Source organism: Balaenoptera ricei, chromosome 11, assembly GCF_028023285.1.
Source record: "Balaenoptera ricei isolate mBalRic1 chromosome 11, mBalRic1.hap2, whole genome shotgun sequence".
Lineage (NCBI taxonomy): Eukaryota > Metazoa > Chordata > Mammalia > Artiodactyla > Balaenopteridae > Balaenoptera > Balaenoptera ricei.
The window spans coordinates 81,340,914-81,363,953 of record NC_082649.1 but is presented as its reverse complement, the minus strand read 5'-3'; the positions used below and the strand labels follow the sequence as shown (position 1 = coordinate 81,363,953).

General features: G+C 42.9%; 1 protein-coding gene and 1 non-coding gene across 2 annotated transcripts in view; one reads left to right on the top strand and one right to left on the bottom strand.

The window, feature by feature from the left end:
• Positions 1–23,040, top strand: part of PRICKLE2 (prickle planar cell polarity protein 2) — a 331,761-nt gene that overhangs the window by 39,537 nt on the left and 269,184 nt on the right. The gene's annotated exons all lie outside the window — the stretch shown is intronic.
• On the bottom strand, positions 15,234–15,306 carry TRNAG-CCC (transfer RNA glycine (anticodon CCC)). Its single transcript has one exon. It is a non-coding gene; the product is annotated as a tRNA-Gly (tRNA).

Genomic DNA, 23,040 nt, shown 5'->3' with positions numbered 1-23,040 from the left:
TAATAATTTTCTGTCCATCTGAAACATAGGGATGCTTCCGAAGTTAACTAGCCTTTAATTTTGGGCCCTGTCTGGACCCAAGGTTGAGTAATCAGGGATGTGAGTGTATCATTTTGTAGCAGCGTCCTCTCCCCATCCCCCAATTCCAGCCTCTCCCCTAGAATTCTTCATTTGGCTGAGAGCCTTGTAGGTTGCTCTTTCCATTTTGGGGGAGTCAGAAGTTGAAGAAGTCAGTGTCCTCCACTCTCACAGGACCTTCAGGATTGCTGGACTTCAGCCCCCCTGCCGGACCCGGGATCTCCAAAAGACCGACAATTAGTGCACTAATGAAAACGCACAGCAGAGGGCAGTCTCATGCATAATCAAGGCTGCGTTTGTGGTGATGTCTATTAAATTGAAAAACCCATAGAAAAGTTTCTTTAATTAGGCTGGCTTCATAAAGGAGAGAAAAATCCCTTGTTCTCGTAGAGGCCATCTTTTATGTGCAGGAAGGCTGATTTTCTTGAAGGGGTGATTTCCCTCTTCCCCTTACCCCACCCCCTCACAGCATTGGGTCTGATTTGTGAAGTTCAACAACAGAAGGGGGTTAATTTTAGAGTAGCCTTTCTGGGTTTTGTTTATTTGTTTTTGTTTTGTTATTATTTTTTTTAAATCAAATATACAAAGTGGTAGGGACATTTGAACACAGTGCAGCCAGCCTTGCTGATTTATCAGACTATCTTAACAGCCCCCTGTTCAAAGGATTAGCCTGGAGAGGATTATTAATGCCAAACATCTGTTTTTCTTTCATGTGCCGGGCACTCACTCTGCTGAGTCTGTCTTATGCAGTATTTCATTTAATAGTCACAAAACCCCATAAGGCAGATAGGTTTGTTATTGCCATTTTCTGGGTAGGGAGATGGAGATGCTGAGATGCAGGGAATTGCTGGGTGACCTTGAGCAAGTCACTGGATTCCTCCGGGCTTTACCTTGCTCTTCTCTGAAACAAAGGCATTAGAGTAAATAGCTTCCAAGAGCCCTATTTCCTCTAGGTTCCAGACAAAAATCAAATCAAAAGCACTGAAGCAAGACTTATCATGAAAGTGGGAAATCTTTATTGTGCGGGGGCAGGGGTGTTATTATAATTGACAAGGAACTAGGGCTGTGCTTTTGCCATTTGTTTAAAATTTCCTAAGCTGAGCCTATGGCGCGTTGGGAACCCAGCATCGGTTTAGTTTAAAAACCATAAATGTTGAAATGCTGAGCCTGGTCCAATTTTAGCAATAACCTGCCTTAGTTCCTGGGTAATGTTAAAATGGGAACTGCATGAGAGGTTCTGAAAGCTTGGCCACTTAGCATCTGCTTTGGCTCCTCCATGAAATGCAGAAGCAAAGTGTTAGCATATTGCATTATGCAAAAGAGGTGACTCTCATTTTTTTTTTCCTGACAAAAATTTAGCAAAAAAAACCTGACTTGCCCTTCTTCCTAAAAAAAATTATCAAAAAGGAAACAGATAGAACTTTCAGGGGCCGATCTTCTTAGATGGAAGTTTCATTCTCTGAAGCATCAGCCAACTGTCAGAAGTCTTACTTTGAGTCTGTTCTAATGGTTTTATATTCTTTCATACCTCTAACTGAGTTAGTTTCATACCTAACCTCTAACCAGGCCCTGGATGCTGGGTGCTACTTAGGAGGGGTGGGGTGGAGATAAGAGAGAAAAAGTCACACTAAGTGGTTCTTAAGTAAGAGTGGGTATACCTTGGTTGCATCTGAACTGGGCTGTGCACATTATAAAAGGCAGGGGTGATTCATTTAATGTTTTCTGGTGGGGGGGGGGTGGTTACAAATCGTGTGACTAGAAAGAATCATTTTAAAGGGAGAAAAAACTTATAGGTACCAGTGAGATGCTTTTTATTGGTGGATATATTAAGCTTTACTGTAAGAAACTGGCAGGGAAGGTCTGGGCTGGGAAAAAATAAATTCAGGAGTTATCAGCATCTTGATGGTATTTAAATCTGTGATTGAGATCAGTTAAGGAGAGAATGGATGTAGTGCAGAGGGCTTACCCAAGGCTTGAGGCTTTGCAGTGTTCAGAGGATTTATAAGGGAAGAGAAGTCAGGGAAGGAATTAGAGAAGGGGAAAATGTGTCCTTAGATAAATATTCTGTTAGCAGAGTTTAACACACACACATGCGTGCACACATATGTACAGAAGCACTGCTAAAAGTCCTGGTTCCAGCTTTTTACAAGTGAATTCTCCCCCCCCCAAATAACCTTGCCTGGCCAAGGTGCTATTTTGTCAGAGGAAACAGCAGGAGCTGCTAAGCTGAGATGATGATTCATTATCTGTTAATGGTTTCCCCCTGTGGCTTTTCTTTATTCTCACAACCCCCTACCCCCTTTTAGTGGAGTTTTCCATGTGCTAGAAAAATCTATCTCTGGAAAATATCCAGGATTCTCAAACCTTCTGGACTTTTCTTGACTCATGGAACCTGAGAACTTCTAGGCCAGTACAGAATCAGTGGCTGTTAAACTGTGCATGAAATTTGGTTAACTCCACTGCATACATACTTGTGATGGTTGATCTTATGTGTCAACTGGATGGGGCCATGGGGTGCCCAGAAAGTTGGTTAAACATTATTCTGGGTGTTTCAGCAAGGATGTTTTTGGTTGAGATTAACATTTAAATCAGACTTGAATAAAGCAGATTGCTCTCCCTAATGTGGGTGGGCCTCATCTAATCAGCCGAAGGCCTGTAGAGAACAAAAAGACCAATCCTTCCTTAAGTAAGAGAGAATGCTCCAGCTGACTACCTTTGGATTGCATCTGCAACATCAGCTCAGCTCTTTCTGCCTGGCAACCTTCAAACTGAACATGGGCCCTCCCTGGGTCCTGCTCCACTGGTCCACCCTGCAGATTTTGAACTTCTCAGCTTCCATAATTGTGTGAGCCAGTTCCTTATATAGGCATACTTCATTTTACTGTGCTTCTCAGATATTACATTTTTCACAAATTGAAGGTTTGTGGCAACCCTGTGTTGAGCAAGTCTGTTGGGGCCATTTTTCCAACAGCATTTGCTCACTTCATGTCTGTGTGTCATATTTTGGTAAGTCTCCGAATATTTCAAACCCTCCACCAGCAAAAAGAGTATAACTGGGGGAAGGCTCACATGATGGTTAGCACCTTAGCAACTACATATTCTTTAATTAAGGTACATACATTTTTTTTAGACATAATGCTGTTGCACACTTAATAGACTACAGATAGTGTAAACATAACTTTTATTATGCACTGGGAAACCAAAAAATCTGTGCCACTCACTTTGTTGTGATATTCACTTTATTGCAGTGGTCTGGAACTGAACCTGCAGTATCCCTGAGTTATGCCTGTAATCAGTCAATCAATTTCTCTCTCTCTCTCTCTCTCTCTCTCTCCCCCTCCCTCTCTCTCCCCTCTCCCCCCCCCTCCCTCTCCCTCTCTCTCCCCCCTCCCTCTCTCCCTCTCTCCCTCTCTCCCTCTCTCCCTCTCTCCCTCTCTCTCTCTCTCTCTCTCCCCCCCTCCCCCACCTTTCCTCTCTGTATATATGCCTATTGGTCTGTTTCTAAAACAGTTACCACTATTTACCACTATTCTAATGCTTTTTAAAAGTATATATTTATTTATTTATTTTGGCTGCGCCACATCTTCCTTGCGGCATGCGGACTCTCAGTTGTGGCCTGCAGATTCTTAGTTGCGGCATGCATGCGGGATCTAGTTCCCTGACCAGGGATCGAACCCGGGCCCCCTGCATTGGGAGCATGGAGTCTTACCCACTGGACCACCAGGGAAGTCCCTGCCACCATTCTATATCTGTCTCTTTATCCACATGAACTTCAAAGGCCTAGCCAGCTGAAATCTGACTGTTGTACTGTGGAGATCCCCATTTGTTCTGGGACAGCACGAACAAGGGTGGAGGTCTTAGCACTGTCTACATCCAGTGAAGGTTTATTACACAGACCCCCATGCTGGGACCGCTGCCATTATTAGGTGGTTATAGGATGCCTATTGGCCAGGAAGGGCTGTTTTCACCCCATTGTATTAATTATTTGAGTTCTGCCCAGCACAGCAATCTGCTGACAAGCAGCCTTCTTGGATTCTTCTACATGCTTACAGATTGCTTTCTGGAATTAGTGAACAGAAAGCAAGAGAATGAAGGACTAATATTCGGACTTACTTTACTTTAGCAAGTGTACATTCAGTGGAGGAAAAGGTACCCTAAGGCATTTTTTAAGCAATATATACTCTTTGTTTTGGAAGCCATCTTCTCATACAGTAGCTCGTTTAAACATCACAGGAATCCATAGAGGGTGCAAAACCAAGTGTTTCTCAGGACTGAAATTTAGTCATTAGGTACCAGAATAGCTGGGCTGTGGTTACACTGTTGATTGACATTGGCACCAAACCAGTATGGTGGTGAAGGAGGCCAGGAGTGGTGCCAGGTTCTGGGGGCAGCTGAATGGACCAAGGTGGGACCCTTGTGGCACCTGCTCCAGCACTGGCCAGGCTTCAGAGAAGGAGGCAGGGGTGGGTACTGGTGGCATTGTCAGCAGAGGCCAAGTTCAAGGTCTCTAGGTCCAGGGTATGTGGGAAGAGCTGACACCCATTCACTGGCCAAGGTGAACCAGCAGCATCTGGGCCTCCCTCTGGCTACAACAAGGTGCTGGGAGCCAACAGGGGGCCCTCATGACTATTACTGTCATGAGAATGTCCTTGAAAGACCTTAATGTGGTTCCCTGTGTCATCGATGGATCAGATGCAGGCATCGTTTACTTCTGGCGAGTGCATCGAACAAAAGAGTGTGCCAACGAACCTGAAAATCAACAAATGATTTGGAAAATTTTTAGAACAATTTGAAACACAATACATGGTACAGCCTATATTATTTAGCAATTTCTGACCAGCCGTTCACTTTTATGCACACATATGTTATGGAGAGAAAAAAAGGAAATGCAGTTTGGAATTTCGGTGTGCATTCTTATATCAATTTAGAATAAGTTTAGTATTTTTAATATAATCACCGAATAGTCTCACTTTACAGAAAAGGAACCAAGCCAAGTGCTGGGCTTTTTGCCCTTTCCCTCTGCTCCTTGGAGATTTATTGATTTCCTCCCTGCACAGTCTAGATTCAGAGATTGGTAGTAGCCAATCAGACCTTGCATATTGTCTCTTATCCTATGTTCTCCCTAGAAACTGTCTTAGTTAATATACAAATGGAAGAAACACTAAATTAGACTAGCCAGGCATTGAGTAAAATGTAGGCGTTTTTAGACAGAATAGTCTTCCTGTCAGGAACAAAAGAAGATTCAGAAGCTCTGAGGGTTATTTATAAATCGGGCATATGACAAGGCCATCGAGGCTCACCTGAATAAAGAGAGGGATGGTACACGGTAGTGGTAAAAAATGTGATCTATGGGACCACACAGACCTGGGATCAAGTCCTGGCTTTTCCTTTTACTCTTTGTGGACTCTTAGCCCAGTTGTGAAACTGCTGGCCTCAGTTTCCACATCTGTAAAATAGGCATCCTCATAATATCTATTGCATGGTTTACTTTAAAAATTAAGAAGAATAATTCATAGAAAGTGCTTAACAGAGAGCCCAAGACATGGTAATCGCTGAATGAGTGTTTGCCATTATTGCAATTACTGTTTGTTCTAGGCAGTAAATAATACACTTGGTTCTAGGTCTGCCAGAAACATCCAGCCTTTGTTCAGAGTGCTTTGGTATCTCTATTTGTTGGTGACTATCCCTCCTGGTTTTCAGAACAGTTTATAAATAGTCTCCCAGGTGATTCATGAATTACCTGGAACACACCATCAAAAATGTCTGCAAAATGTCCAGCTTTTGCCATTTGGGCCACTCTTCCCAGGATGTGTTTCTCACTTGGGGCTCAGAAAATGTTACTCCTGTCTGTCTGAGCGACCAGGGCCAGTGTGGTCATTGATTACATCAGTGGCTCTAATTCTTGCCTCCGTCTTACCTCCCTGCTGTTTGTGGTGCTCTCCTCCTCACACCCTGCGCTCAGCCGTGGGACTGCTGTGGCCAATGGGATGTCGGCAACCCTGGGGCAAACAGAGGCTTAAAAAAGTGCATGCGTGTTTTTGCTCTTGCTCTGCTCTGTCGTCTTCCCGAGAAAGGTGCACCTGCTTAGCTGCCTGGTCCAGGAAACGAAGGAGAAGCACATAAAGTAGAGCGGGGTCGACCAGACACACTCGTCCTAAATCAGCCACCCCCCCACAAGATGCGCCAGGGAGCCCAGTTTAGGTTGGCTTCCACAGATGCCTGGGGAAGAGAGGCCAGTAGATAACTGATACACCCAGGCAGGGAGGAAACGCTCTTTTCTGGTGGTCGATTTTTCCATGAGGAAAATGTTGGGATTTTTGTCTTCTTAAATTTTTATGTTCCAAATAGACTTGATGTTAGAAAGAGAATGTCGCTGCAAGCTGACACGTCCTCAGGAGTGCCAACCAGATTTTCAGCTCATGGCAGGATGTCGTTTTTTAACGCCTGTTGGGAAATAAAACCTGTGTACTCATTTGAAGCTGCTTGTAAGTGCCACGAACAATCATCTGTACAAATGAGGAAGGGGGAGGGAAGGGGACTTTGTTTCCTTGCCACACTCTGCTGATCAGTACTCAGAATAATGAGACCCCAGTCCTCAGGTCCCCACTGTGCGAGACCTCAGAGGTCGTGGTGGCTGGTGGGGCAGTGCTCCTGGGGCTCCATTGCCAGGGACTCTGGCAGGGGCAGACACTCGAGACCACCAGGGTCCACCTGCCTCTGATGCCTCTTCCCTGAGCTGTTTAGGAACCCAGGCCTTCCACCATGATTGCACTTCCCTCGTTATATCCTGGGGGCCTGTTTGAGAGGGAAAAGGGGTTCTCCCGCCAGCCTGTGATTCTTCTGAGGGCAGCAAGTGGGCCCTATTCTTTTTGTTTATGAACTGTCTGGCATGTGGTAGGACCCCAGGAGTGAATGAATAAATGTTTGATTGAATGAATGAATGCATGAATGGTGTACCATGAAGTATTTACAAGGTGCTGAATTTTTTCCTTGATGGATGTCTATACTTCAGAGACTGCAAAAAGAGAAAGAAGGCATGTATGATACTGGATAAGTTATGTTATCTTTTGAGGGAGGCTTCAGTTTTCACATGTGTAGAGGGCAATTAAAAAAAAAAAAAACAACCTGCTTTGGGATGAGAATTATTCGATTAAACCTAAAGGATTTAGCACTGTGCCTGGCATACTGTCCCCGGCTAGTAGTATGTGAGTGATGGTGGTAATGCTGATGCTGAAATTTATACTTTAATAGTATAAATTATACATGCAGACATGAGTCTCCGAAAGAGAATCTGTATGAAAATACTTGAATGGAGAGTTTATGAGAAAGTTGCAGTCTCCGTGGAAGTCAAGGCAAGGACACAGCTAACTAACCAGAGTACCGCTGCCGCTGGGAAAGGCTGAGGGCCGTACAAAGGCACAGCGTGGGCGGAGCAGAGAAGATCTAAGGAGGGACTCTAGGAGAAGGTGGCTTTTGAAGGATGGGTGAGATGTTGACAGTGATAGTTTATGTGACAGAGACTTTGGGTCTTTAAGGAACTCTGAGAAGTTACAGATCTGTCTGAATATGTGGTTCTGGAAGAGGTTGGCGAGGAAAGTGTCCCTTCCTTTGGGCTTTGCACAAAAAAAGGTCGGAATTTACTTGGGAATGAATATAGAGGAGAAAGCCTTACTTTATTTCTTGGACCTGTTGAAATTTTACTCCTATATTTGGAATATATAAATTGTGTTGCAGAGGACATCCTCAGCTCCTTCTCCTGCTTTCTGTTCCTAGTCCTACCTTTGTTTCTTCCATGTCTTTTCACTATTCATAAGAGGTCATAAACTGTAGATTTGAACACGTCTGGGTTCTAATTTCAGATGCTGCTGCTTATTTATAGTGTGGTTTTAGGAAAGGTGTGTTGCTTTCTGGGTCTTGATTTTCTTTTTTTAAAATTTAGTTTATTGAAGTAGAGTTGATTTATAATGTGTTAATTTCTGCTGTACAGTAAAGTGATTCAGTTATACATATATATATACATTTTTTTTCTTATTCTAGCCCATTATGGTTTATCACAAGATATTGACTATAGTTCCCTGTGCTATACAGTAGGATCTTGTTGTTTATCCATTCTGTATATAATAGTCTGCATCTGCTAATCCCAAACTCCCAATCCATCCCTCCCCCACTCCCCCCCCCCCCCGGCAACCACAAGTCTGTTCTCTATGTCTGTGAGTTGGTGTCTGTTTCATGGATAAGTTCATTTGTGACATATTTTAGATTCCACATATAATTGATATCATATGGTATTTGTCTTTGTCTTTCTGTGGGTCTTGATTTTCTCATCCGTAAAATGGGAAAATAATTCCTACTCCAGAAGGTTCATGAAAAGGTCACTTAAGGTAATAATATGCTAAGGGTTCTTAATAAATGATGGTGACCACCATCATTCAATTTTTATTCCTTCTGCCATCGAAGTACAAAGGACTCTTTTCACCCTCCCTCAGACCCTAATGATAAACCAGGTTAGACCCAAAAGTTCTAAGTGATGCAGCATTACTGTATGGCCCAGCAACCTCACTCTTTAGCTGAGGGGTCTTCCCATGGTTACCATCATGTACCATGTAAAAGCCTTCTAGAAATCTCCTTTGAGCGTGTTATTTCCCTGAGCCCTCACCTACGACTGTCAAGTAGCTCCACACTTTACATCTTGCCTTTCACCAAGTGGTGACCGTGCACAGAGCTGATACCCAGCACTCAAGAGAAGGGCCTGGCCCCTTAATTCATGCCAACCTCTAGTTCGATTGGCTGGTACTGGTGACTCAATATTTTGATGATCACTCCTGGACGCCATCTTTACAGGCATGGATTTGCAGGACAAATGATTAGGAGGTGACTTATCAATGCCTGTCCACGAGGACTATAATTTAGAGATTGGCAACACCAGGACGGTGATGATCAGATGGCAGAGATGTACAGATACAGGTAACGGAGTGAGGGAATTGGGGACAGTGTCACTTCAAATAGCCGCTTTCTAGAAAAATAAGGTTCATTAGTGAATCTGTGTTTCTCCACTTGGGAGCTCTAGGCATCTTGGGTTGGGTCGATTCTTCATGGTGTAGGACTGAATTACACATACAGCATCCTTGCCCTTCACCTACTAAATGCACATGGCACCAGAAATGCCCCCACCCATTGCTGGATGTCCTGGTGGGAGGGTGGTAGTGGAGAGTTACAGCGATCATGTCCTTGCTGGAGAACCGCGATGTGATTAGCCAAACAGAAACATTAACAGTGTTTTATAAGCACATTGCAGAGTCAAATTTAAAGTAGAAAAGCCTTCTTAATAAAAATAATCAGTGAACATTTAGCTGGGGACTCAGCGTAATCCTTGCCTGTCTTTAAGCCTGACAGGTAGCACCCCTGAACTGTTTCCTTTAGCTTAGACCCAGAAGTTCCACTGGGCCAGGGACCGGGCTAGAAGCACAGCGAGGAATAAGATGCAGTTCTTGCCCTTCAGAAGCTAACATTTGTAGACCTACCAGGGTGTAGAAACACCTCTGGCTTCAAAGCATCAGGCAGCTGAAGCCTGGGCAGGGAATTCCCCTTCCATCTTGCTCTAGAGGGAGTAGACCTTTATCTCATTTACCTGGGATCTTGTAAACCAGTATTTACCCCTTTAGGACCCAGATGATGGGTTTAAAACTTCTTTTCACACTTAGAATAAAGTAGAGGAATGTCATGTAAACAGAAAAGATATTCACAATATTTAATAAATGCTATGACACAGATAGCCAGACTTCACAACCAGTACTGGCTATAGCATTGGAAATGGGCCTTTGGGCCCCCCACCTCTGGTGCTATGAATTAACCGTTTGTTGTTGGTTGGGCTGCCTCAGGGAAGTTGCTGGAGAAGTGGCTCTTTGCCAAGTATTTCAATATTTTAACAATAGGTATGGTGGTTCGTGCTTACTACCCAGAGGCAGCCTTATGTGTCAGTCCTTGTGACCCTCCTTTTCCAGGCAGGAGAAGACTGCCCAAGTCACCAAATTATAAGCCCTGTGCCAAGTCTCCCCTCCCCCCATGTACCTTGCCATTTTCTCCCGGTCAATTATGTGTCCTCATTAAACACTGTTAGAGGCACACAGGTTGGACCTAACTGCTTTTAGAAAAAGTATATCCATTTACCCCAAGGTAAACCTTATAAACACATTTAATAAGGATGTAATAAGTTTTGAAGCCAAAACATAAAGTGGTTTTTTTCCCTCCATCAATACCAGTTATGCTCTTTCTGCTTTTATACAACTACAAGCTCACGTGGTGTCCTTTTAAAGGTGGTTCCACTCTCCTTTGAACCAGATCACTTACACCGGGCTGGCTCTCTGGGAATCTCCTCCCAGCCCTGATGCTTAGTATTTTTGTTTCTGTGGTTTCAAGACAAACCTCTGACATTTGTCTGACGTAGCATTCTGTGGTCATGGACATACATGCACAGAGCTTACTGAAGTTGATTGACATCCTCGTTTTCCAAATTGCTACCTTTTGAGATTTTCCTTTGGTTTTCTTTGGCAAAATTACTTTTTGGTCTTGAGAACCTGGCAGCCTCAGATGTCTGCTGGCTTTTGTGTGTCTCATAATTGCTTTGATACCTGTTCTTGTTACCTCCAACTTGGTAAGGATGTTTTTGCACAGTGCTCTGTGTTTGCACAAAGGATGCTATACATGTATAAATGTGTTTGATTCCTGTTCACTGGTTTATTTTAAGATGGCTTTCGAGTACAACATGGTGGAAATGGATGCCTTTGAATCCACTGGATAATCATCAACAACCCAAATAAGAACCTGAAAAGGAGTATTTATCCCAATCATAACCCCTAAAGAGGTATTAGCATTTGAAAGAAAAATGTGTCTGAGACAACAGAACAGCAAAATGGACTGTTTAGCAAACATTTGTTGAGTTGTAAGGCATTCAGTCATCTTTGTTCATGGCTTTAGGTGAAAAAACCTAATTTGTCAACTGCCTTACGGAGGAAGAGAAATTTGTGCCTGTAAGACTTGGTAATTTTAGTCAAATCAGATCTTTATTGACTTGTAGGGTTGAAACTCTGCCCAGGAAGAGTTTTTAAACAGATAATTATTTAGTCACAAATCAAAGCCTCAGTAAAAAGGAAAGTGTTGGTGAGCAGAATGGAGAATACTCCCTTTGAAATATAATATCCCTCAATTTGTTCCTCTTTTGAAACTGGGAGAGGCTCATTCTGGATCCTTTCCTTCTGTTCTCATGTGGTTCTAAGCCATGTCTTGAGCTCTCTTTCCCAAGTCCCTACAGAAGGCTTTGGAGGACCAGAGGGAAATAGGGGTCGCTGGGAGGTTTGTACACAGGAAGTGGTATTGGATAGGAAAGGAGATGCAACTCAGGGTGGAGAAGGGAGGGTGGACTGATAGGGAAGGGAAGGTAGACAGAGAGACAAGGGCCAGTCCTATGCCTGGCTGGATCTCTGGGGACAGCTCAGAGCACAGTGTACGTCCGGCCAGGCACATGCTTTTGTTGTTACGATGAACCTGGGTGAGAGTTCAGAATATCTTGGCAGTAATAGTAGCAGGAACAGCAGATAATTAAAAAAAATTTTTTTTTTTGGACAGTAGTTAATTTACAATGTCGTGTTAGTTTCAGGTGTACAGAAAAACAAATCAGTTGTACATATACATATATCCACTCTTTTTTAGATTCTTTTCCCATATAGGCCATTACAGAATATTGAGTAGAGTTCCCTGTGACCAGCAGCTAATTTTTACTGAGGGCCACCTGTCTGCCATTTAACATGCCAAGTGTTTTGATTGGATTGTCCCCTCTAATCCTCACAGCATTCTTAGGAGAATGAAATTGATTATCCTCATTTTCCTGTTGAGGAAACTGAGGCTTAGAGACTCAAAAGTTAGAAGAAGTAATTGTTCCATTGGGAAAGGGGGCTTGCTGTAGATGGTTTTCTTTTTACACGACGCACCTGTAGGACCCTACTTGAGATCACCTCCGTGGGAAAATTCCAATCGGGATGTGACAGAGATGGCATAAATGTGAAAGTGGAAAGGCTTCCACTACTCGGACAGTCTCGAATTACACCATGTCAGAGAGGTCAGAATTTATCAATTTGTTTTAATTTTTTATCGCAAGACTTAGAACTTTTAGTATAGTAACATGTGTCACATATTTTCTAGAGGGGGGTGTAGTACATTTTGCTAAACCTAATTGGCCATAGATCCACTCTTCCCCTTCCCCTCCGCTCCCCTTCCCTCTATTAACTTCTCAAAAAATATACATGAAGCCCCTTCCGAGAAGCATGGATGAAAGTGTAGAAGGTATGACTAGGAGGAAAACGATCGAGGTGCCCTATTTAGTTGCACTCCCAACTCTTCATAACTCGGGGTAAAATTTCACTTCTCTCCGCCAAAGTTTTTCCTCTATAGCTTGGAATGTGTGTGTCTCTTGTACTATGTTACAAAGATACGTTATTGTGAATAGTTAAATGAAAATTAAAACATTTCATTCTGCACACTAAACTGATATGAAGGGCATTTCATACAGAAAAGTGTTAATATGTCATTCTTTAATAGTGGCCCCATACAAGAGGGAATTTGAGTTTTCTTTCAGTGCCTAAGAGTTAAATAATCTAAACTATTGAAATCAATTGTTTTTCTTCATGCTTGGGAAGTTGAAAAGAGCGTTTTTAAAAGATGATTGAGATGATCGGATCCTGATGAGCTCGTACTGACTTCATTGAAAGGCCGCAGATGGAAGCTGGTCACCTTACTTGGATTAAGAGCTGGATTCTGAGCTGCAGTCCTCACAAACTGTGGTTTTGTTCTTCGGATGTAGGGCTCATGGTGACACTTAAGCCCACATGGGAAACAACTAGCGTGCAGTAATTAGACCAAGGACAGTTTGTATAGTCAAAGAAGAAAACATCACACCTCCCAGAATTCCGTAGGTCAAAAGAGCCTGGACCAAATTAGACAGCAGACAGAGTGAGGCAACCATATTGCTGAAACACATCCTTGGATGTTGTGTGGATTTGCCTTTATTTTCCTTTGAAGTATCAGATGTAGAGCCAGTAGGAAAAAGACATTTTCCCAACACTGAAAGAGAAAATGCAGCCTTCTGGAATGAACTGTAAAAGGCCCAGATCTGTGGAAACAATACATTTATGTATGTATTTAGCAGCTTTCTGATGACATTCAGCCTCTGAAGCATGAGTGTAGCAAAGTTACGTTGTTGCTGAAACTTAAGACCGAGTCGAGGGCCATGGAGGCAAGGCCTCACTGTCGGTCAAAGATTCAGCTCCGGTGAGAAAGAATGTAAAATATCTTTGCATCCTCACGATGCCAGGCTGGTGGTGGGGTTTTGTCTTTGCTTTTTGCACCCATCTTTCTTGTACAGTTCATTGACAATTCTGCTCATGCTTTAAAATAATCTGGGCTGGAAGTGGGGCTTGCATCTTGCTGATTTTGATTACTCCCACGTACTGTATTTATTTGGCATTTAAATCGTCTCTGTCTGGAGGCGATTCAGGTTCTGCCGCATCTGATCTCTGCTGTTGTTAAAAAAGGAAAGAGAAGGGAAGGCAGGTCTCTTCAGACAGGCCTATTGTGTAAGGAGGCCTCCAGGGAAGAGGGGGAGAAAATAAAATTCCTCATGACAAGGTAGGCTTGACTGCTCACTCAAGCCTTTGCCTGCTCCCTCTCACTCTTTTTGGAGGTTGATGGATGGATGCGCCTTCAGGAAGGTCCTTATCACGTGAAATATACAACATTTATTGTTTCCAGGCAGCTGGACCCTAGATTCAGTTCTATAGACTCTTGTCCTGGGACTCTGCTCTCCTTGTCATGCCCCATGGTGACGTGAGGCACTAGGTGACCAAGGGCTCGCCCCCTGAGCCCAAGGACCCAGGGTTGGGGATCTCCCTCCACCCTCCTGGCCCTTGAAGAAAATATCAAAATTTGGGATAAATTCAATTAATTATCAATAAAGACTGAACATTAATAGCGCTGTGCAGAGCCATGCTTTAGCCTGAGACAAAAGGGGAAAACAAATCAGGGCCACTGACCTTGTTTTTATTTTATTCAGGAAACCCGAACGAACTTTTTGGCCAACCCAATAAAATGTAGGTGCTTTGTTCCTTCTCCACTGTTTTGCATTAAATGTGATTCTTACAAACATTGCATTGAAACATAATTTTTCTGCATCGCCGAGTTTTGTGGTACCCTCTTAAATTTTGCATCCAAGGGAGTGCCTCACTCGGTCCCGGCCCTGGTAATAAGTTCTCCATGAGCGCTTTTAATAAAATGTTGATAATGTCATTTACCCTGTATTAAGTACTTACCCTGTGCCTCATGGCATGTGGATGTCATGCACGTGAACCCCCGTGCATCACTGGAAATGTTTACAAGCAGTAACTCATGAAATCGGCCTGAAGTAGGTACAGTGATTGTCCTGATTCTAGAAGTGAGGAAGCTGAGGCACTAAGAAATTAAGTGACTTGCCTGAAATCATCACTTAGCCACAAAAGGCTAAGGCAGGATTCTAGCCCTGGCATGTCAGGCTCTGATTCTCTTCTGATCTTCTGTGTTTGAGGGACAGAACATTTTTCACCCTGTTCCATGAGGCTTGATTCTGTTTTACCTGTTCAGTGACTTGAAGTTTTCCATTTCCAAGACGACTTGACTTCTGCCCAGGAGATAATGCATCAAATTCAAGTGGAACCTGAAATATAAGATATGAGGAAAGTGTGTGGAAGACTTTGATTCTGTTAATGCGTGGAAAGAGGGAGATGGGTGTTAGTCTAGTTTCTTTCCACTTAACGATGGACATGATTTTTATAGCCTTTTAAAAAAATGTAATATAGAAAATGTGTGAATACTAGTTGGTTCTTCAGTGATGTTGCTGCGTAGTTTCATTGCTTTCATTTTGTTTTTCCTCAAATACATTCATCTCAGAATTCTTGTTAGGAAATTTAGGTTTTTGGGGTTTTTTAAAAAGATTTATTTTTATTTATTTATTTATTTATTTTGGCTGCAACGGGTCTTAGCTGCGGCAGGCAGGATCTTCATTGTAGCATGCAGGATCCTTTTTTAGTTGCAGCATGTGGACTTGTTAGTTGCGGCATGCGTACGGGATCTAGTTCCCCGGCCAGGGATCGAACCCAGGCCCCCTGCATTGGGAGTGCAGAGTCCTACCCACTGGACCACCAGGGAAGTCCTGTGGAAAGTTAGATCTTGACTTGAAATTTTACCATCCCCATTCCATAGACCCGTGTTGACCAGTATGGTAAGTGCTCACCACATATGGTTATTGACCACTTGAAATGTGATTCATATTAATTGAGATGTGCTCTCAGTGCAAAGTCACGTGGGAATTTGAAGACTCAGTGTGATCAACAGAAGTAAACTATCCCATTAATAATTTTTATATTGATTACCTATGACAATGATATTCCGGATCTGCTAGTTTAAATTAAATATATTGTTAAAATTAATTTCTCTTGTTTTTATTTTTTAATGTGGCTAGTAGAAAATTTAAAATCACATATGTGACTGGAATGTATTTCTGTTGCACAGTGCTGCTATAAAATACTGCCTCTCAGCTGTTGCATTTTGAGGCAAGAGGTTGGTGTGTTTGTTTTAAATCGTTTGTTTACTGTTGCTGGAGCAAGTAAAATTCACCAAGAAAGAAAGAAAGAAAGAAAATTTTAGGAGCTTAGGACTTTTAGCCTGTAGATCGTTAAGGAATTTTTTTACCTTTGTCTTTGCCATCTCTGCAGGCATGTAAATTCTTTAGGCTGTAGCATTAATTTATATTCCAAGAGGTTTGTAAACAGCGGGGCCTGTCTTTCAGAGCAGCTGCCTCGAGATGACTTCATCGGACTCTAAATAGGGCTTAGGTGTTCATTTCAGCGTTGAATATTGATAGGACTGCCTGTGTTTGCCAAGTTCAGAGCTCTGCTGCGTCTTCCTCAAAGTCCGGATGCAGAATGGTTCTCTGGGCCCTAGGCTCTCACGTCATGGCCCTGAGACTTTAGTTTGCAGAAGAACCACCTGGTGACCGGGAGAGGATGCACATTCCTGGGGGCTAATCCCTGGGGCATCTGGTTTAGCTCCTCTGGACCAAGCACATCAGTTGTATTATTTCTAACAACCCCCCTCAGCCCCACCTCTCCATTGTAACTTGGGTATTAACATGGTCTCTCTCCCACTCTGTCTTAAGGATATCTTTGCTCTTTCCAGAAAGCATTCCTCAGTCATCCAATCAGTTTCCCTTTCTCCTTCCTTTTCACACACTTCCTTTTCACATACTTTACTTCCAAATAGATATTGACCACTCTTAGCAATCCAAAAAAAAAAAATCTTTCTAGTGCATAGACAGCAGGAAGTGCCCTTATTGTCTTAACTGCCTTATGGATCAGTGAAAATGAACTTGAAAGATATCTGAAGTCCCCTTTGAAGCAAATGAGATAATTTTTCAGCAAATGTCAACTTCAGTGCTGTGCAGAGATGATGGTGCTCCATAAATATTTATTAAATGAATGAATTTCTGTCCTGTTCATCTTCCTTTCCAGCTGCACGAAGTCCTCCTGGTCACCTAGGATGTGAATCTGGAGTGCACAGAAGCAGTAATTAAGTAAACGCTCCATATGGAGGACTCAAATGGGGGTTTTAATGCCATGCTGTAGAATGTGCCTGGATGCAACAAATAAAAAGAACCCTCATGAGTAATTGAGCATAACCTTTCCCTCCCTATTTTCCTCAACTCCTCTTCATCCAACACATGTAACTATTCCCCATTCTCCATCTCTTCCTTAGAGTGGAGCTATATTTGTCTGGACTCTGGGTTGCAAGTGACAGAGACCAGTCGCTTGGTTTATGCACAAAACCGAGAATTTGTAAGTTGAGCATATTGAAATACCCAGGCAAGGCTGCGTGTAGAGTCTCAAGGAATATTATTAGGACACGAGTCTCTCTGTCACTTGGCTCTACTGTCCGACTGTCTCCACCCTTGTGGATCAGATGGTAGTCCATTGTTAAACCACTTCTCATACTGCCCCACTCCCCCAAGACCCTGGCTCTCTGGGTAGCTCCAGGAAAAATTCTTGGGATTGGCTCTGGTTGGAAGGTGTACCTCCCCTGGAACTGTGGCCATGCAGATGAAATGCCCGGATTTGCCGGATCTGGGTCACATACCCAGAATCAGGGTGTAAGGTCAGCCTCACCCAAACTGCTTGAGCAGAGAGAGAAGAAGGGCGTGGCACCCCAAAGCTAATTCAAGGTCAATTTATTGCTGAAAAGAGGAAAAGATGTGTGAAGTCGGCAAAATAACTCAAAGGACCGCTATGAAAACCTCCAAAGGAATCAGTTTTTCTCTTTCTAAATGAGATTGACTCTCGCTACAGAAACCACAGCCCTCCCCCCACTTCCAAAGTCATGGTTGCAGGAGTTCCCAAGTCATCAGCAGGCTGGGAGCTCCTCAGGGCAAAGAACGCTCCATATTGATCTTTGAAAATATCCCAGCACGCTGCACACAGCAGGTGTTTAATCACTGCTCCAGGAGATAGAATTTCATGGTGCACCTACTGTGTGCCCAGCACTCTTACATCAATGAATGTCTGTTATTGCAGTAGTCAGTCAAAGCGGTTTTTATCCCACAGCCTGCTGCAGGAGGGCTGTGCGATGGTGCAGCGTGGCTCTAAATCTGACCCTGCCATTGACTAGCAAGTCACCTGCCCCTCTAGGCCTCACCTTCTATGTTTATAAAATGAGGCTAATATAGTTCCCCCACACAGAGCCAGTGTGGTGATTAAATGAGAGGATACATGTGAAGTGCTTTGCACAGCAGCTGGCACATAGTGACGGCTGATACATGGTAATTAATATAGTAATATTAATATTTGTATATTTCAAAGAACAGGTGTTTGCTGACCATTTCTATTCATTCAGTCAGCATCTGCTAAATTTTTGCTGTATGCTAGGTCCTTTACTAGACTCAATGTAAAGACAAAAATGAATAAAATTCCTGTTCTAGGGGAATCTGTGGTTTCTTGGTAGAGGCAGTCGTGTAAACAGATAATCAAAGGTAATGATTATAATTCCATGGTCCATGTGGTTCCATCCCCAGAGCTGTGTACAACCAAAAGGAATTTCAAACTAATTCAGATTTCTAGAATATCATGAAGGGGGAGCACATGCCTGCCAAGATGTGTCATTCCCTCTTTTCCTCTTCCACTGACTGACCTCAGCCCGCCGAGACAGGCAAGTGCCTTCATATCATGGGCCTTGCTGGCACTTCCTGCCCCAACCCAGTCATACCCTACTGCCAAGACTCCGTGAATTCAGGGGCCATTTCCTCTCTGACCTTGAATTTTCCATGCAGTTATTTTCTCTGCCCTAAAGGCTCTCTCTATCTACTTTCTCTTTAAGACTTAATTCAAGTGTTACCTTCTATGATAGGCCTTCCCAGCCTCTTGGCCTCAGTGGATACCTCTCTTTTCTTCCTGGTTCCCCCAGAACCCAGTGCACGCCCCCCTTACACTCCTAACCCTCTCATGATGTGACTGTCAGCATCTTCTCAGCCTTCCTGTCGTGTGTAGACTACGGGCTGGTCCTCCTAATACCAGGGAGGAAAGGGGATAAACTGAGAGATTGGGAATGACATATACACACTAGTATATGTAAAATAAATAACTAATAGGGACCTACTGGATAGCACAGGGAACTCTCCTCAATACTCTGTAATGACCTATGTGGGAAAAGAATCTAAAAAAGAGTGGATATATGTATATGTATAACTGATTCATTTTGCTGTACACCTGAAACTAACAAGATTGTGAATCAACTATACTCCAAAAAAATTTTTTTTAATAAATAAAATAAAAAAAGAGGAAGTCATGATTTCCTTTATTCCCAGGCAGGCTGGCACCGTATGGAATGGTGGGAGGGAAGGAAAAGGTCCTTCCCAGAGGTGAACCAGCAAGTCCTCTAAGGTTGACAGTCCTCTGTGGGATATTTTGAACAGTGTCTCCACCTGGTGAATGGTGTTTCCTGATGTAGGTTATAAAATGGCAGTAAAGGCAGAATAGTATAAGGATGCATAGGCTTTCTCCATAGGGATAGACTTTTAGGTCTTGTTGGCGATGAGCAAGGTACTTAACCTCTTAAACCTCCTTATCACTAAAACAGACATGATGACAAGACTTGTCTCATAGGGTTGCTATGAGCATTTTATGAGATGTTGTAGGGAAAACCCTTGGCACAGTGCTTGGCACCTAATAAAGTCCCCAATAATAGTGGTTGCTGTTATTATAAATGTGAAAATATACTTTGGAGGTCTCCAGTGGTTTTTCAAGAAGAACCATCAACAACAGTTTTCCTCAGGGAACTGGTTTGATGGTTTCTTAGGACAGTTGGGAAGAAGGAAACAAAAGCATGTCAGTTGCAGAGGGAGAACATAATTTTGCTTTGGTGGTTTTTTGCTTTTGTTTTTCACACCTGTTTTCTCAGGGGAATGGGACTTAGTGTCTCACCAAAACTTGACAACAAGTAAAATACATGGTTTAAAGTCCTCAGCAGTCATTGCAAATGTGAAATCAAATCTCTCATTTGCTTTGGAGCGTCCGGACGGCAAGGACAGCTGGAGTGTTGCTATTTTTTATTTCAAATAAAAGAGTCAGCTCCTCGTTACCATAGAAACCACCAACCTAATTATAAGGAGTTTTGTTCACTGGATAAAAGTCATCATTTCTCGTTCCTCCCCACGCTCATACAGGTCCCCAAAATACTGCCATGGGTTTGGTCCTGGATGAAAGGATTTGCTCTCTTTAGTAAACTGGTTTTAGTGCACTGACCAGCTCACACAGGAAAGAAAGCAATTAAGACTGGCCAGAGACTTGATGAAATAGCATCTGCCAGCTCATATTCTACTTTGGAAATGGTCATGAGCATTTAGCAGTAACAAATTAGTGTTTTTCAAGTGAAGTTCAAAGAAAGATGCTCCTGACCTCACCTCCCATGAGGTAGGCATACTCTTTCTTGTCTGGAAGTAGAAGAGTGGACCCTGGCTCTGGAATTCTCCTGTTCTAGGATTTTATGTTCGGATTCTGAGATCAATCACATTATGTAACACTGCAGTGTTTGGAGAGGAAATGCTAAACCATGAGTTTCCAAGAGCTGACAATCTGTTTAACATACATTTCAGGTTTGCTAGAATGGAAATAGTTGTATCTCCCATTACACCTTTGGGTACCATCAGGGCTCACCCACAGAATGAGGAGGCTTCTCACGCCTGCTTCTCTCTCCTTGAACTGGTTGTCCCATCTGTTTACTGACCTTCATGCTGATATGTACCTAAGTGGAGATGCTTTTCCTTGACCCTAGAGAGGTGTTCTCTCAAAAGTCAGCTGATAGAAAGCTAAGTGACACTGAAGACCAAGAGTCTTGGATGTATTTTGGGCATAAGGTTACTTAGGGGTTAGCAATTTGCAAATGCAATTAATGCTTTTTTTTTTTTTTTTTGAGATTCCATTTATAGAATGGACCAGCTGTAGGTCAGTGCTGGTGTTGAGCACGTTGCTGCATTTTGTAGACACTGAGATACTAATTTGAGAAGTGAATGTCCCATATGCACATGTCAGGAGTTTTGGAAGACACATCAGGCCATTTGGCATGGGGGGGAGGGGAGGCGTGCTCCACAGAGAGGCTGGACCAGGACGGGGCCAGGCGAAAGCCTGAGAGTAAAGGCAGGAGTCCCGAAGAAGCTGTAACATGAAAAGAAGCTTATATAAATACGGGGATGGGATGGGATGGGGAGAGACTGGTAGAAATGCATTAGACCCTACAACTTGGGTAACATCCCAGGACAGGTAAATGTTTCCTGTGTCCAGAAAGGGTGTCCTGATTTGGATGCAGGTTTCTTTGACCTGTGCTTGTTCTTGTGTGGTCTCCTCTGCTCTTCCTGCCATGTACCCCCTGCTCTTGATGGTGGTGATGGTAGTGATGGTAGTAGTTATAATGATCATGGTGGTGGGGATGATGGAAGTTGTAATAATGATGTTGGTTATAACGAGATTGATGAGGTTAATATTTTTTGAGTACTTTCTCAGTGCCAGACCCTGTTCTAAACAATTATATCTGACATCTGTTTCCTTGTTTAGGCCAGAAACCTAGAAATCTTCCTTGTTTGTTCCTTTTTCTCACACACGCCATCAAACTATTGGCAAGTTTTGATCAGCTCTACCTTCAAAACCCACCTCTCTTTCGCCTCTCTGGCTGTCCCCTTTGCTACCAACTTTCACTGCCTTGCTGCCAGAGGCTTCTTCCTGGGCTCCCAGATTTCATTCTTACCTCTTACAATGCATTCACACTGCAGGAAGGGGGCCTTATAAAATCCTAACTCCTTCCCTCCTCAGAACCTTCTCCTGTCTTCCCTTCACACAGAAAGTAAAATCCAAGACATTGTGAGCATTTAGGCCCCAAATGCCCTTCTCACTGGCCTTTCTCCTTGGTGCTTACTCTGCTCTAGTCACCACCCCTCTTCTGAATCCTTGAATACACCAAATCCCCCAGCCTGCTCCCCACCAGAGAGAGCTTTGCATGGCTTGTCCCCTTAATACATCTAGGGCTCTGTTGAGACTCAACTTTCTCAGAAAGGACTCCTCTGAGAATCCTCTATTAAACAGCACCCCTCCCCGCCATCTGTCACTTGCCCTCCATCCCATTAACCTGATGTATTTTTCTTCATAGCACTTAATACTCTGTCATCCTTTTATAAAGTGTTATAATCCGCTATATCTATAGGGAATTTTCCTCTGTAGAACATCAACTTCATAAGGACAGGGACCAGCTCTGAGTATTTCACCTCTGTGTACTCATGGTCTAGTACAGTGCCTGGCCCATAATAGAGGCACCATAAATATTGGTTGAAGGAATGTACAAATGATAAGCTTGTATAAAAATATATATATGACCTTAAGACTTATATTTTCCTCTTACGGGGAAACTGAGGTTTAGGGAGATGAATTACGCCCTTGACTCTGGTGAGAAAAGCTAAAGACTTTATTTGTTCTAAGAAATTCTAGTTTGTAACTCATTGCAATTTCTCAACCAAAATTCCAACCCATGCAGGCCTAATATAATGTTTGTGTGACTGTGTGTTCCTTGGTGTTGGTGACGAGCAAGATGTTTTAGATGGTTTGTGGATATTACTGTTGAATCACACTGTGAATTTACTTTTTTGGGGGATGGGGCAATGGAATTTAAATTTTTTTCATTTTATTTTATTTTTTGTTTTTAGTACAACTTTTAAAGGTTGCTTTCCATTTAGAGTCATTAGAAAATATTGGCTCTTCCCCGCGTTGTGCAGTACATCCTTGAGCCTGTCTTACACCCAGTAGTTTGTGACGCCAGCTTCCCCACCCCTAAATTGCCTCTCCCCTGTCCCCACTGGTAACCACTAGTTTGTTCTCTGTATCTGTGAGTCTGCCTCTTGTTTTGTTATATTCACTAGATTGTTGTATTTTTTAGATTCCACATATAAAAGATACCATACAGTATTTGTCTTACTCTGTTTGACTTATTTCACTTAGCATAATGCCCTCCAAGTCCATCCATGTTTCTGCAAATGGCAAAATTTCATTCACTTATATGGCTGAGTACTATTCTATTCTGTATATATACCACATCTTCTTTATCCATTCGTCTGCTGATGGGCACTTAGGTTGCTTCCATATCTTGGCAATTGAAAATAATGCCGCTATGAACATTGAGGTGCCTGTATCTTTTTGAATTAGTGGGTTTTTGGGTTTTTTTTCCAGAAATATACCCAGGAGTGGAATTGCTGGGTCATGTGGTAGTTCTATTTTTAGTTTTTTGAGAGGGGCTGTACCAATTTACGTTCCACCTACAGTGTAGTAGGGTTCCCTTTTCTCCACATCCTTGCCAACA